Source organism: Pipra filicauda, unplaced genomic scaffold, assembly GCF_003945595.2.
Source record: "Pipra filicauda isolate LSUMZ 115617 unplaced genomic scaffold, ASM394559v2 scaffold475_size475193_pilon, whole genome shotgun sequence".
NCBI classification, from domain to species: Eukaryota; Metazoa; Chordata; class Aves; order Passeriformes; family Pipridae; genus Pipra; species Pipra filicauda.
In genome coordinates this window covers 291,796-307,604 of record NW_024104615.1, presented here as the reverse complement: position 1 = coordinate 307,604, position 15,809 = coordinate 291,796, and the positions used below count along the sequence as shown (strand labels likewise).

The 15,809-nt window shown below is 39.8% G+C and overlaps 1 long non-coding RNA gene across 2 annotated transcripts in view; it reads right to left on the bottom strand.

Annotated features, from left to right (window-relative positions):
- Nucleotides 1-5,501: 5,501 nt before the first annotated feature.
- Nucleotides 5,502-15,809, bottom strand: part of LOC113993787 — a 67,689-nt gene continuing 57,381 nt past the window's right edge. The window contains exons 4-7 of one of the 2 annotated variants that reach the window (XR_003542767.2): nt 11,877-12,026; nt 10,947-11,012; nt 9,963-10,094; nt 5,502-5,528 (exon numbers count right to left, since the gene is read on the bottom strand). This is a non-coding gene — a long non-coding RNA (uncharacterized LOC113993787). Of the gene's footprint in view, nt 5,529-9,962; nt 10,095-10,865; nt 11,013-11,876; nt 12,027-15,809 lie in introns of those variants that run through there. The other variant, XR_005565427.1, reaches the window with a different exon arrangement.

Here is a 15,809-nt window from a genome sequence, read left to right as displayed (position 1 = left end):
AAAATCCAAATAAAACCTAACTTTTGCTCAGCCTTGGCCATTTGCAGTTGTCTTATTATCTCAGGGCCTTGCTCTCCTACTCAGGTTATTTTGTGGCCTGCACTACAAAAAAAAAAAAAAAAAAAAAAAAAGCGAGGCAAGCAGAGATGAGCATCCACAGGGGTCTTTTGACATAACCATTTTTCTCTCTCTGCAGTTTGGGGCTCCTCTGTGAAAAGTATCCCTATTTATTTCCTTGGTAGAATTCAGGACCTGAGAATTTGCCTTATTAAAAGTTCTCAATTTCATGCAACCACAGTTCTTAGTGTATACATATATATGTACTGATTTAATTTCTTCTTCAGAACTACGGAAAGAATAAACCTGAGTTAAATATGCAGGTAAATAAACCCTGAACATGAAAAAATATGAAGGGAGATCAAATCTCTGAGTACAACTGCCTGTCAAAACAATACTAAAGAACTTTTTTATAAAGAAGAAAACAAAGAAGGATGCAAAACTTCATTTGGCTCAGTTTGGTTTTCCAGCTCACAGTCACACTTTACTGCCATATTACCATGTAGATAGAGAGTGACAGATCTGTAGACAGGATAAATAAGATTTGCAATTAAATCCTCATTGAAAAAAATGCCAAAATTCATCAGCAGGACTCTTTGCAAAGAATTTCATCATTTTTTAACCAATTCTAATAAATGAGGTGACAGATGGCCCCAGATTCAATACAGGGTTGCACTGGCTCAGGGGGCTCTGCTTGTTCACGGGTAGCAGCTGAACTCCCTGGGAGGTGCCTTTTGTTTTAGTGGGTAACGCTTCATACTTGTGTGAGTGTGAGAGTGTGTGTTGTGTGTGTGTCCCTTTTTTTGTGTCGCACCCACGTAGTGGCTTGAAAATGATTCCTCACTAGGTTTTCTTTTTGTACCATTGGCAATGGTTTTGTCATCCACCAGTTCTTTGGGGAAAAGGCTTGCATAGCTTTTCCATAATGACCTTCTTATCTGTGCAGCCAGCAGCAACGTTGGCAATGATGGAAATTGGGTTTATAATTAAACTAGTGCTCCCTCTATTGGCTGGATGTCAAAGCCCCAAATCAAGGGCTTGCATAGCCAGGGGACGCATTGATTGTGGAAGAAAAAAAAGTGCTACAGTTGTCCTGCAAATGAAAATTAGGTCTCGAATAAGCACTTTAACTGAGTGCAGCCCAGGGACATTAAAAAAAAAAAAAAAAAAAAGGCAAACCAAAAAAAACCACCCAAAACAAAGAGATGTATAATTCTGACTCTTTGTAGAATATGATTTCTCCTTTTTTGAGTGTGCATGCCAAAACTCCTTCCCCTCCCTGTACATTCACATCAGTTGGAAATAATGTAGAGATTTTAAAGTTTACCTGGCAAAGAAGAGAAATAATTCAGACCTTTCACGTCCTAATGCTGATGAATATGCAATGAATATGAGAACTGAATTTATTCTATGTCACTTCAGGCTGTGCCCAAATTCAGCTCAGAAAGGTTTCAGAAACAAAACTCAGCAACTAGCTGGGCTTTCAAATAGCTCCATAGCTGCCAAATAATGTGGATAAATAATACATACAAATAAGGTTAAACAGGAAAAAAATGTACCTCATTCAAGTTGAGTAAGGCCTGCACATACAGTCCACTTTGCTTAGGTTTGAGGGTTCTACTGCCTCAGTGGTTTCCCTCCACAGTTACAGAAGAAGAATGAAGAACTTTACACCAACCAACTAAATAACACATCTGGAAACTGATGGAGTATTTTGGATCCCTGTGTTTATCTCACTCACACTGATGGAAGGTGAGTCAAAAGAGTGTAATGAAGTTTTGCCCTCTGTGTCCTATTATGACACAGTGACAGAGAGCCTCATTATTACCTTGTTCTGTTTACAAGGATGGGACTAGACTTTTGAAAAACTGTGATTAACCAGGCTTTCCACAGAATGCTGAATATCTTCACTAAATTACAAATCTTATGTTTCAGAAATAATGCTGTTCTCTATTTCAAGAAAGCCAGTATGTATCAGCTTTTTAATTAATTACTTACCTAGTGCTCTGTTGCAAGATAAATACATTTGGGGTTGTACTATTAGCAGACAACATTATCTTGTATGCAGCCCGTTAGGTTGTCAAGCACTGCTTGCATTAGAGGAGAGTGTTTCTACTTGTTTGGCACAATGGAGTTTAGGATATTTTGAACTTCATAAACCAAAGGGGAGGCAAGACAAACCAAACAAAAATGCCAAGATGTGCTTCAACTAAGCTAAGGAATTCCTTTAATCTTACCTCTCTGTAGGACACTGCCACCTGCAGAGGTGTTCCTTGGCAGGGTTCTGGCACTTGCTTCTCTCCAGAACCTCTGACCTGCCAACAGTGTGTTGCACCTCATTGGATCTTGCTGGACGTGAGCTACGTTCTCAGCTAAATCCATTCTTGAAGCTTGTTGACCCTGCTAGCTCACTAAAAAGATGTCCTTCCTTCTCTAAAGACTGTTACATTTTTTTCCCTTACTCCATATTTTTTTTCCATTTCTATCCTATTAAAACTATTTATCACATCAGTTTCAATCTCAGACTGTTTTGTACTTGCTCCCCTTATAAAACAAATTTTCCTTATTTGCTGCTGAAGCCATACATGCTGCCAGTCCCTACCCCTACCCTCACCACTGTCTTTGGTGTCAATTTTTTTCTCCGTTCCCCATTTGTTACCTCAAATACTGCTGAAATAATTTCTCACATTTCAGGTACCACAGGGAAGATCAATACCAATTAGGAGATCATATTGTAATAGAGATGTATTAAAATTTTTCATTCTTATAGGCCAATTTTATTCCCACTGAAGGGTAAAACAAGGCAACAATTTAGGGACAATTTCCTTTTCCTGAAAAGGGCTATATATCAAGTTAGCTAAGAGCTTAGCAGGGAATGCTGCATTTACCTACAGTGAAAATCGTATTCCTTCCCATCAAAACACTTGCTCTTAGTTACTTTTGGATATAGAATAGCACATTAACCTGACGTTGGTTATGAACTGAACGTAGAAAATAGCTAATACATGGCTTAAAACCCTGAAAACCATTGAGAAATTATTTTAATGAATACCTATAAGGCTTTTTGTTATCTTTATTGGAAAAATAATATAATCATAGTACTGTTTTCTTCCTTCTGCACAAATGCAAAAGTCCTGTTTACTTCCTTGGGGTGCAAATCCTTGGCACAGGATTTGACTCATATTTCTGTCAATATGGGCAGAGAAGACAAGATGCATAGTTACTAAGGCTTTAAGCTTGGGTATGATTTCAGAAAAGTGTCAAACTCTGCATCAAAATGCTCAGTCAGCTCCTCTTGAAAGATACTTGCCTTGTTTTCATTAGGGAAGTCATCTGTGGAGATTACATCAAAAAAAGGACAAGGAGACAGGTATGTCTTCCACCACCAGGAGGGGCCATAGCTGCAAACAAGAGCATGTCCTTGACTAGTACCACACCCCTGTCTTCCTACATCAAAACCAAAAACGACTTAATTTTTCTTTCCTCTCCTTTCCAAAACCCCAAACCCAATGAATATGCCTGCTCTCTCCCCTCAAACTCTCTTTAATGGAGAACCTAAAGCACCCCATACTATCCCTCTGCTACTAAGAGTGCCTCAGGATGCAGAGTAGAGTCATAGCACAGAATACGGACAGGGGATGCTGTTTACTGGAAATGAAAGAGGGGGGCTGGGCTGGGGGGTGAGCTTTTCCCAGCCTGGTAATAAAAGGTAACTGCGTCTCCACTGCTATCAGGAAGAGCTATTCTCTAAGGCAAATGGATTCCTGACAGTGTTTATTCTGGCAGTTTGAGTTTAAAATAATGATCTCAGACTTTAGTTAAGCATTTAACAAACAGCAAATTAAGATTTTCATTCTCAGAGAAATTACTGGAACAGACCTAATTTCTGGTCTGCCAATCAGACAGAGCAAAAACATTGAAGGAATAAATTGCTTTCTCCCAAACTCCTGCCTGCCTTCAGACAGGAAGACCTACCACTCCAGGAGAATTTGCTTCACCCATGTGTGTCCTCCAAGATGGGCACTATACTCCCAATAAAGGCCATTCTTTCGTAACATGCAGTACCAGTTGTACATGCAGCCATGTTTGCACTAGCCCAGCAGCCCCCTTTCCCTCTGCTCCTAAACTGGAGCTGACTCCTTCCTCTGGAACTTTGTTTTGGTGCCTTTTCCATCATCACTGCCCATGGCTACACCAAAATAACAGAACAGAGACTCAGTTTCTGGTTTACTAACAATTTGCATTCTCCCTCTTGAAAATCAGTTCTTTATCCCTTGTTTTTGTTTTGCTTGTTTCTTTTATTTTGTTTAGACAGCCCTGGTGGCAATTCAGTCAATTCACTTGTCTCTTTCCTCTCTCCTCAGAGCAATTCTTTCTTTTGTCTCCCCTTCTACCCCCTGCCACAGTAGCAATGTGTTGCTCTTCTCAAGTTATCAAAACATGTCCATGTCACAGATCTGGAACTCTGTTCTCCAAAAAAATGCTGCTAAATTTCAACTGAAAATGTGCAGTGGGCAAGGAAAGAGCCTGGGCTGCTGTGTCGGAAGGCTTGAAAGCCTCGCTACATTTTTGTTGCAGTTCATAAAGCTACTACCCTGGGAGGCTGGGAGGGCAGAGCTGGGATGAGGACAGAAGTTGATGAAGTCTGAGCCTTAGAAAAGTGCAGCATGTCTGGTGCTAGACCAGTCCATCTGGTGGTTCAGCTTCTTTATGGCTTGCTGTGAGACAATCATATGGCTCTATTCAGGCATGAAAAAAAGCAGAAGACAGAGAATCACTGCTGTGCTTCGGAACATAGTGCTGCCTGACAGTCTGAGCATCACCCCAACCTAGCAGGGCTAAAGGTAGAGGTCAGTGAGAGATGGGCAGCAAAACCTGAGTGGGGGTGAGAAAGCAATGTAATTTTCTTCACTGAGACACAAGATTCCCAATTGTCAGTTGGACAACTGTTTTCCCCCTGCAAATGACTATTAACAGTTGGGGAGAATTCTCATATAAAAAGAATATAAATGTTGATTCCCGCTTTGGCTGTGCTTGGCAACTCCATGTCTTCTGATTCCTTGTCAGGTCTCCTCTGCACAGGCTCCCTTTTGCCCCTTATAGAGACAGGGGCACGGGGTGTGATTGCCGTGCTCTCAGGGCCACTGATCGCCTCTTCATCGCTTCACCCATGACTTCATCAGTGTTCAAGCCTTGCAGGATCTTTGATTTGCCATGCAATTCTCCACAAATATGCAATAATCAAAAAATCCAACAAGCTTTGCAGAAGTTTCTAACCCCACTGCTCTGACACATCAAGGTTGCACAAGAAATAAATATACGCTAAAATGTCTGACTCATACCTGCTTCTCTCTGATTCAGTTTCCTTATCAATCTAATGCAACAGACTCTTTAAAGCACTCAGAAAGCATCTTTTCTTCCGTCTCTGGGGCTCTTTCTGCCTCCTTTTCTTCTTGGGCTGTTAAATAAACCTGTCCTCCAAAGAATAACAGAATGGTTTGGATTAGAAGTGACCTTAAATATCATCTGGTCTCACCCCCCCTGCAGTGGGTGGGGACACCTTTCACTAGACCAGGTTGTTCAAAGGCCCATCCAGCCTTGGCCTTGAGCACTTCCAGGGATGGGGTATCCACAGCTTCTTTGGGAAACTGTTCCAGTGTCTCACCATCTTCATGGCTTCCCAGTGGGCTCCTTTGTTCTTAGGAAGACTCGTTCAAATCCCCCACTGTGTTATGAGGCTATAAGTGGACTGACTTTTTTAAGCTGGCTACCATCTGACCAAGAATGATTCATTTTAAAAATAAGTTACCGAAATGTAACCTTTCTCCATAGTCAGCCCTCTTCTTTGTCTCTGAAATGTTCACAAGCTGAAGATGAAAACACACTGGAGAAGGTAAACAAGGCTCTGACTCAAAGCGTGAGTTGCATGACAGTTATATATAAATAATTATGCTATTAAGTTTGCAAGCAGTTCTGACTAAGAAACAAAACAGCAGGTATTACTAGAGCAATACTAGAGTAAGTAAATATAGAGCATTTTGTTTAAAAAAATAAATAGAATAAAATAATAATAATTAACCCCCAAAATTAATTATGTTTCAGCACTTTTCAATAGGAAAAAAAATATTAAAAATGTCCCAGCTATTCATTGTAGTGTTTTCTGTTGTTTATCAGTATTTGTTTTAATTTCTTTCAAATCACAGAATGGTTCCTATTTCTAGAAAAAAACCCTTAATTTCTTGGCAAATACTTCTTTTGCTGTTAAAGATGTCTGACACTGACAGTCTTGTTCAGTGAGTAATAGAACTAAAATAATTGTGATAGGGCTGAAGATGTGATCTTGCTTGCACATCTCAATTTTTTGTTAAATGCATACGCTGTTTTCCAAGCACTGATGTAAGGAGTAGAAATAGAAATACTCACAAAATGCTAGACTAACACTTCTAAAACCATCATTTCAGAGACAAGCCTTTTGGATTTTATATATAACTTTTAAACTCTGTTCATTCATCAATGACCTCCAGGAGTCTGTGTTTTTAAACCATGGAGGGATGGTAAAATATCATAGGCCTTAATACCATTCAAAGACTGGTGGGTATAATATGTTACAGAAATTGAAAAAAATTGAGAGCGAGAGAAGAAGAGAGAGAAATACAGCTAGGATCCTTGCCCAGTTTCGCACTGATTATGTGAAAGACCAAGAGCTCCTTTGGGTGCTGCCTTTGAGGTAAAGAAACAGTCAGTAACTGCCTGGTAACTATCTGGAGAATGGACCAGGACAGCACAAAAGGTGTCATCTTGCATCACGAAGGGAAGGATTTGTGTGTGATAAGGCCACTGAGAAGAGGGGCAGAAGAAAAACACACATCTAAATCTCATAGAAACCTCTCATGGTAGGGAGGAATGGACAAGTACATTCAAACCTCCTCTAAGTCAGCAATTAAGGAATCCACAGAGATGCATTTGTTTTCATTATAGTTCTATGTACACAGAGACTTTGCAAGGGTGGTGTCAAGGCGCAAATCAAGAGAAAGAAAGGAGTTTCTTCTGAATCTTGTTTCCCTGTTCCTGTCCTTTGCACAGTTTGAACCAGATTTCTCAGGGGGAAATTGTGCTCCACAGAAGAATGGTGCGCTCTCTTCCATCCCACATTTCTAAAACAACATGTTAGATGATGGGGATTAAAAGGGTTGAAACCCTGAAACTTTTCTATGTGTAAATACTCTTCAAAATCTAGAATCCAAGAAAGCACTGAAAGATATTTTTCTTTCTTATTTTTGTTCCTTCCAAGTGAGTTCTCTCATTAATAGACAAAGTATAAATAGCCTACACAGTTGGCTGTGGCAATTTTCAAAATATGATATAAATAAATTTAACTTCATAATCTCATGATAAGTATGACTGTATGAAGAAATAATAAATTATGCACTCTGTAAGGCATCTTCAGAGGCTGTTGAAATACTTTATTGCTGTAGAAAGATTCATACTATCTATTATGTGAGCAGAAAGGGGAAAATTCCTTTTCTTCTTCTTCTTCTTCTGTGCCCTACACAAACCATTTGCAACAGTCCTTTCTTAGGTAGCTCAACTTATTTTCTCTGTCCACACTGGGGATCGAACACTTTGAGTTTGGCCTGGAGAGGGTAGGGACAATTGTCAGGGACCAAATGTTGTTGGTTTCACATCTATGATGTCTCAGAACCACATGAGAGAGAAGAGTATGAAATATTCAATCTAAGACTGAAAAAGGGTGACTTGGGATTCATTTTAAAAAAGAGAGGTATAGAAGAAAACAAGGGGGAAAACTGGCAGGTTAGGAACAGAGAAGCAATGGGTATAGAGACAGGACGCAGGAGATGAAAAGTTGCAGAGAAGTCAGTCAATCTCCACCCAAGTTTTCCACATTTCATGGTATTTTTTTGTTCATTAGCAGAACTAAAACCTCAAACCCAAATGTGTACATCCTTGTGATTGTTTTATTCCACAGACACTACTGTGACTACTGTCTCCAGAGGTATGTTTGAACCGATATTAAGTAAGTTAATATCGGGTAACACTGTTTAATTGGGGCAGCAGAAACAGCACAGACAACAGAATGGCACAGACAACTAAGCATTTGCACGGATTTTCAGGCAAGATTTGCAGCTCATAAAGCCCATGTTGCTGTGAATGCCCTTCTGGCAGCTTCAAGCTACTTCTCATGAGCATCAGTAGGGGCAGCCCAGGCAGTCAGCCCTTAGGCTTAGCCCTGACACCACGGCAGAGCTTCTGACTCTTCTGAGTACAGTCACACAGGTCTGTAATGCAAACTGCAATGCTCTAGACCTCTTGTCCTCACCCAGCACGGCTAGTGAGTTAGGATTCTTTCATCCCTTACCAAAATTAACAGATTGCAGCGACCTCGGGGTTAGACTCTGCTGCAGTTTTCAGACAAATTCACAGGATTCTTGAGAGGTGGGCATGAAGGGGGCAAAGACTTCTCCTATTGAGATAAATGAGAGAAAATATCCTGATTTGATCAAGAGCTGTTATGATGGAAAGTCCCACAGGATGGACTGCTTCCCTACTGTGTTCATATCTACATAAAATGCATAAACATCCACAGACTACTTGCTATTGTATGATGTTACATTAACCATATTTCTAGATATATACATATATATACATATATATATATACAGAGAAAGAGAGAGATATATAAATATATACATTATGTACATGTTTCTTTCTCCTCAAAATGATTAGAACCAAGGAGTGGACAGATGAACAGCTGGTTCTTGATTAATCCAGGATACACGTGTGATACTTACAGGGAGAGAAAATAACACACAAAATATGCCAGAATTCTGACCTTTGTCAGTTTTGTAATATCTTCTGGGTCTTTTGGGATGCCTGGATGGAAGAAGCGTGGTGACAAAAGCCTTCTGTCATTTTTGTCTGGCTAACACGCTTTCGTTTGCTCATCTCCAAAAAGAGCTGAAGTTCATCCTTTTGCCTGCCCTGGAAGATTCTTACTCTACTTGGAGTGAATGTGACTGCCTCAGATTGGTTGAGTCAAATATCCCAGTAATTCAACCACCCATATGATCTACAAAGGACCCAGTGAACACATCTCATGTTTCTTTATAAAATTCTCCAGTTACACATTCCTTCACATCAAGTTCAATTCTGCCAGCAGCAGAGAGACCACAACTAAGCTCTACAGAGACAGAGCTGGGGTAAGAAACTGAACCAAAAACCCCAAACTCCTTTTGTGACCTTTCCTAAGTGGAAAGGATGGACTCCTACTGAATGGAAGTCCTAAAACTGCAGCAGCACTGCAGAAAAGCGCTGAAAAGCTCAGGCGTCCTGGAAAGCTGGACCGGGACGATTAAAGGAATGCAGAGGGGGTGACCTTGGCCCCCTCTCGCTGCTGCTGCCAAGCTGGCAGCCTGAGACAGAGCATAGGAGCTCTGGTAGAACTCTTGAGGCAAAGGTTTTCAACTGAAAGCTGCCCAAGATGTTCTGACTCAGGGGTGAATCCCCTGAGGAAGGGACCTTCATGGGGGTCTTACGCTCCATGATACGACGTGGTGAAGCGAGTTTTGTCCCTGCTACACAGTCCACGGAAGAAGATCCTCGCTTGAAGACGAGTGGGCTTGGATACCCCCTCGTGTGTACTGGCAGAGATCCAACTACAGCTGCTGCATGAGAATGTCCAGGCAAGTAGTTGCAAAGCTGTCTTGAATATTTACTAGAATAAAAATTATTTGTTTCATGGACTGGAAAACCAAGGGTCCTTTCACCCCTTCATCCAGCTCTACAGCTTCAGGTTCCATAGTATGGCCCCCATACGCCTCCCAGCCCAATACCCCACCACACACAACACTTGCACCACTCCCATCCTTCCTTTGATGGCATCATACCTTGTGTGTTTAAGATGCTTTGACATCTCTGAGACTGCAATTGCTGTGTCAAAACTGGTTCACAAGTTCTTAGGGAGCAGGGGCTGACAGATAATCCAAACACAAGGGCATGATTTTCTTGGGACTTCTTACCTGCATGAAATCAGAAACCTTTCTTGTTGTCTGCAGTTACCTCGCACATAGTGTGACAGAAAGCAGCCTCTGAGGCAGTAGTGAGTCTTTTGTGAGCAAATCTTTCCTATTTAGCATCCTCAATGGCTTTGCCACCAACAGTTTAATCACCTTAGAAAGCCATGGATCCCTCTGACAGTAAAGGACACTACCTAGAATTACCTCATCTGCTTCTTCCTGTGGCTATATTGTCAGACATTATCAGCAAATATTTGCTTGTTATAGACTGTCATTGGGGGAAAAAACATGCCAGTCTTCCTGCCTTCCAGGTAACTAATGCTTTGTTGTTTATCCAGCAAAGACCAGGTTGCTCAAATTGTTCTTTCTGTGTATATTGCTCATCCAGACAGGCTGACAAGTGACAAGCTGCACCCACAAGCACAAGTAATTCTGAGTATATAAAGGAGCAAAACCTTTGTATTTCAAATGGCATGAGTTTGTTTTCTCATTGTCCCCATCTGCTTCTTCCCATCTCATGGTTCATACAGAGGGTAGGGTAGGATGAATATTTCTGACAATGAAAAGCCTTACTGTTCCTAAAAGAATAAAACCTCTGCTGTACTTTTAGAAAATGAGGGACTTTGGAGCAGGAAAATTCCATGCATTTCAATCACTCTTTCTCAGGTTCAGTATAAAGTGGTAAAAAGGTTCTACCTAATGCTTTAAGCTTCAAGTGCAAATTCATTTTGAAAATATTAAGAAACATTCTATACTTTTGAGAAAACATCAGACTTGAAAATAGGCAGAAGCCTTTATTTTATTTGGTCAGAGTAAAGAGAAAGGTAGGTGTTCCAACTGAAATGCAGACAGTACCTTCCAACTTTCATACCGCTCTCTGAAAAGCACTGAGGGATCACAGGCTGAGATTGCCGTGTAAAGCTGCAATACAATGTTAAATATGCATTACTAGAAAACAATATTTTCAGTACAGTAATGTGTCTAATGAGTGGTTTAAACATAATTATGAACTATAACAATAATAAATTATACAAGAAATATCAGTTCTTAATTAATGGCCTATTATTTTGGTAAAAGTGCAGCTGCTTTATACTTTAGGTGTATAAATTAAGTCTGTCATAAAGTATGGTTACATTTTTCTAATATTTGAGCATTGTAAAGGAGCCTCCACGGCTAGGTGTTATTTTACTTTTTCTATTCAAATTTAGATACTTTTTTTTAAAGCAGCAGACGAAGTAGGCTCACTCTTAAACAACAGAAACCTTTTATGTTCATATATATGAGACATAAACAACTGAGAATTTGAAGTCTTTCTAGCAATCAGTATTAATATGAATCATGCAGAAAAGTGTCTGAGTCTATTACACACTGTTCCTCTAAACACCAACTGTGTGTTAGAAGAGCTGCTTCAACTGCATTTCGACCTCAAAGTCATTTGCTGAAAGATAAATTATTTTGTTTCAGTCCTTAACAACTAAGAACCAAAAATTTATTTGAAAGTGGTTTGTGCTGGCTTAAATACTGATGATGTTTTCTCAAAAACATGAAAACGCATGTTGTGTCTTTCTCCCATAAGGCTTGGCTTTCTTGTGCTGTAATTCACAGCAACATATAAGCCTTTATTTCTTTTCCTATACAGGGAGTCGTGTAACTCAGAGTGTTTTCCTGTTGTGACTGAGAAGATGAGGAATTATAAAAGACTAACACTACAATTTAACGCTTCAGAGAAACAGTGTATATCATTACTCCTCTGTAGCCAAGCACACTAATTAATATTTATTGCACCTGTCAAACCAGTAGCCGTGGTCAATCCATTGCTGCAGCAGTTCAATGGGAGGCTGGGCACCATATTTCTCCTTGGCAGGCATGTTTAGGTCATCAACAAAGACAAAAGCCCTTTTCCCCAGTGGAGCACTATAAACCTTCTTCTTTCTCCTGCAAAATTAAATCATTAATTTTATTCATGTTAATTTTCATCTTACTTTGAAAAAGCAGCAAAAGAAAGAGAGAGAGAGGAAGAAGAAAAGAAGAGAAGAAAGAAGGGAAATCACACACTTTCAGGGGAGCCTGCCTGACATTATTATTAGAACCGGTTCTTTTGGAATCCATGACCTTTTATTTTTATCAGATGTGCCGTAAAGGTCACAGAAACATGGGGAGGACATAGTTATAAATCCACATGGAATTTAATCAAAGGTGGCACGTTGTTCTGAAGTAAACAAGCTAATAAAACTATTCCAGTTTAAACTAAGAAAAAAAAGGAAAAGAAAAAGCCTTTGTTAAAGACTGTCAACAAAACTCTGATGAACTTGAATGTATCAATGGAATTAATTAGGCAAGAAGGACTATAATAAGCGAATTTTGGTGTTGCACCTACAGTAGGCTCTTTGGCACCCCGAATAAAATGCTTTTATTTCTAGTCCTGCACCTCGTTCCAAAGTATGTTGTGGTGCACAGTGTGCTGCTGGGGAGATGCATTCACTCCAGCTAATTACAAGATAGTGAGAACTTCAAGTAAAGGTAACTACAGAGCAAATTGCTCCAGTTCTGCCTGCCTGTATCCTGATTACACCATGAACACTTGTAACACTGTGAAGTAACAACACGAAGGGAAGAGAGCTGAGGTATGACACCCTGTATTTCTGCATGTACTATGACAACAAATTTTAACTGTAGGCCTGGTTGGGGAGTCAGAAAAAGAACAGTGTGCTCAACTGTGGGTACTATGTAAATTAAGGAGTCAAAAGAAAGATATTGGTTCAACTTTTTCTCAGGCTGGATTTGTGCTTAGTCCCTGGGAAATGTCTAACACACCTAAGACATGGGAGGATCTGGCAATGCAAGGACAGGAGGCAGTGTTGAAATGCCAGCTACCAAGAGCGAAAGTGGTGAAGCAACCTGAAAACCTATTGGCTAGAAGAGGAGTAAAGCATTTGCTGTTTTTGGAGACGAAGCCCAGTCCTTTATGAGTCCTTGAAAACACTGAATCAGATACCAAGACTTATAGAATACATTATGAAATGGTCAGTGAATAGGTGTTTTAATGTTATAGATGTGTATTAATAGCATCATGCTTCTCCCTGCAAAACACCGTGAGCTGGGTTTTCAGTAGATGTACAATACTCAGAGAAATAGATAAATGCTTTGAAAATCTTGCTGGCTGTCTAAATAATTCTTTGAAATAAGAACTGGCTGTCAAAGCTACTAAGGTACATTTGAAAATCACTTTAGCAGTTACATGACTCAACAGATGTCTACATACCTTAGGAAATACAATCCTTTATGATTAGGTATACAAGTACAGATGTATAAATATTTTGTCTCTTACACTAAGGCTTGTTAGTCAGATGGGTCTAGATCCACCAGTAAGATTTAGATCATACCACATAGCTTTTAGGCACTCTGCCTTCTTAAGGAAACCACAGTCCCAAGCTGGATGCTTAAGGCTTCTCCATATAGTGAGAAAAACGGGTTCAAAGCCACCACCTGCCAATGCTTCTATACAAGGACCTTGTCCTCCAGGAGACTGCAAGTATCAGAGCAAGGCAAAATCCCACTTTTTAAAGGAGAGTTGGGCACCCCTCTGCTCTCTTTCCTCATAAGCCCATCTAATGGCTTATTGCTTAATACAAGAAACAGGAACTGTGCCAACCCCAGGAAAATGCCTTGGGTAGGCATTTCTCAGCTCTCCTGAGAAATGGCATAAACCCCTGTCTGGGTGGAGGAGTGTCCTGAGCCTGGGCCCCCAGCTCCCAGGAGGTAGGCATGGGCAGTCAGGGAGCCAGAGTCAGAGCAGGGGAGGCAGTCTGCACATGCTGGGGGTGCTGAAATGAGCACTAAGTGCCGGCATCTGCCTTGTGAGTCTAACCTATATTTCTTGGCTCTTTAATTCCTCTGCAGGGTTTATTACGCGAGGCTGGTGAAATGTATCAAGAACTACACTGTGATCTGACTGTGGAAAGAAGCCATTTTCCCTGTGCAAATAATTATAGAACTAATTCTAGGGTCTTTTGTCAGCTGTCTTGCCTCTCCCTTAAATGCTGTTGGATGGTTGTAGTGCCACAAAATGGGTCCAAATAATACTTGAAATTAATACAGTTTGATTTAGATGACCATTTATTTTATAGCCCTAGTTAAAGTGTCAGGGAGATTTAACAGAAGATAAACTTTGTATTTGGCCCTTTATGCTAAAGTAATTCTAGCAGCTCAAAGCCATGTTTTGAGGGCCTAGCGTTAACAGTATTTTCCATTTTCCCTGACAAATGGACTGTAACTTAGCCATCAGTTAATTACTGACAGATAGAGGCAATATATCAGATACTATTTGTTATCAGAGAATCACATGAATTGGATGCAGAAAAGGCTTCTTATGTCATTCACATCCCTACCAATATGGAGCTGGTTTGTATTCTATATATCTGTACAGTTAATTTTACATGACCTAAGAAATGCTGTCTTCGTTGTTTCTCCTGGAGTCTATTCATTAACAGAAGTTTTTTTTCTAATATGCAGCTTCAATGTTCATTACCTTATTATGCTTCACAATGAACTGAATTCAGTGCTTTCAGCATATAGTCATAATTCTTACCTATCAGCTGGAAGTGTACTCTACCATATGAAAACGTCAGAATTATCATACAGCTACTGCCTGATAAAACATTACTCAAATCCTGTAATGTTTTCAAATCTTGAGTTATTAATAATTTAACATAATTAATTCAAAACACTTCACTCAATGTGAACCAGAGAGAGACGATGGGGAAATGATGCATATTCCATCTTTCAAGGGTGGAATTAAATATGGAAAACAAGGAAAAGATAAAGAGCTGCCAACACTTACTTGGAGTGTAATTCACCTGTTTTGAACTTGCTATAAATTTCACGTTTCTAAGACTTTCAACTAACTTCACAGGCATAAATAAGAAACCTCTTTCCCCTATCACAAGCAAACAATTTAACATGGTTAGAGCTGTCTGTCAGGCATAAGAAGAAAAGAAACAAATTAACAAATGGGGAGATTCTTCTACAAAGGGAAGTAACAATTAAGAAAATGAACATTTAAAATGCAATACAAGGAGATTCCTTCCTCTTTTTGTTAATGCTTATCAACAAAGAGTATTGTATTGCTAATGCTTTTGCTTGATTAAACCTTCTTTAAAAGCATATTGTTGTTGCTCTTTTCATGATGGGGTTGCTTTTTAAAATTTTATTTATTTAAATCAAGGCTGGACCCAACCTTTGTTTTCCTGGTTAGAAATTTGTGTTGTTAGAAAGAACTGCAGGTGCTAAATTATGGCACAATGCACAGCAGCTGCAGAAGTGCACCTGGAAAAAATTAGGCTAGTAATGAAAATTTCACCTGAAAAGTGCCAAATTGGAAGTCTCAGAGATTGAATACTTCCATTAAGCCACCACTCAGGAACAAACCAAGTAATAAATATTGGAACTTTCTCTCTTTACTTTGACCATGAGGACTTATTTCAGGTGTATTTTCCTCTCTATTTGGGGAAAGAAGGGTAGAACACAGAGAAAGCATGTTCATCTCTCATCTCGATTAAATCCCTAGCCAACCTCCACTGCCAATAGAGGTACCAATTAGTGCTAATTGTAGTAGACAATAATAGTGTAGACACCTGTCACTATCTGTTGAGCTGGGACCATCAGTAAATTCACAAAGGCCACCAAAAAAACATCTGGAATAATAATGATTATCATTTT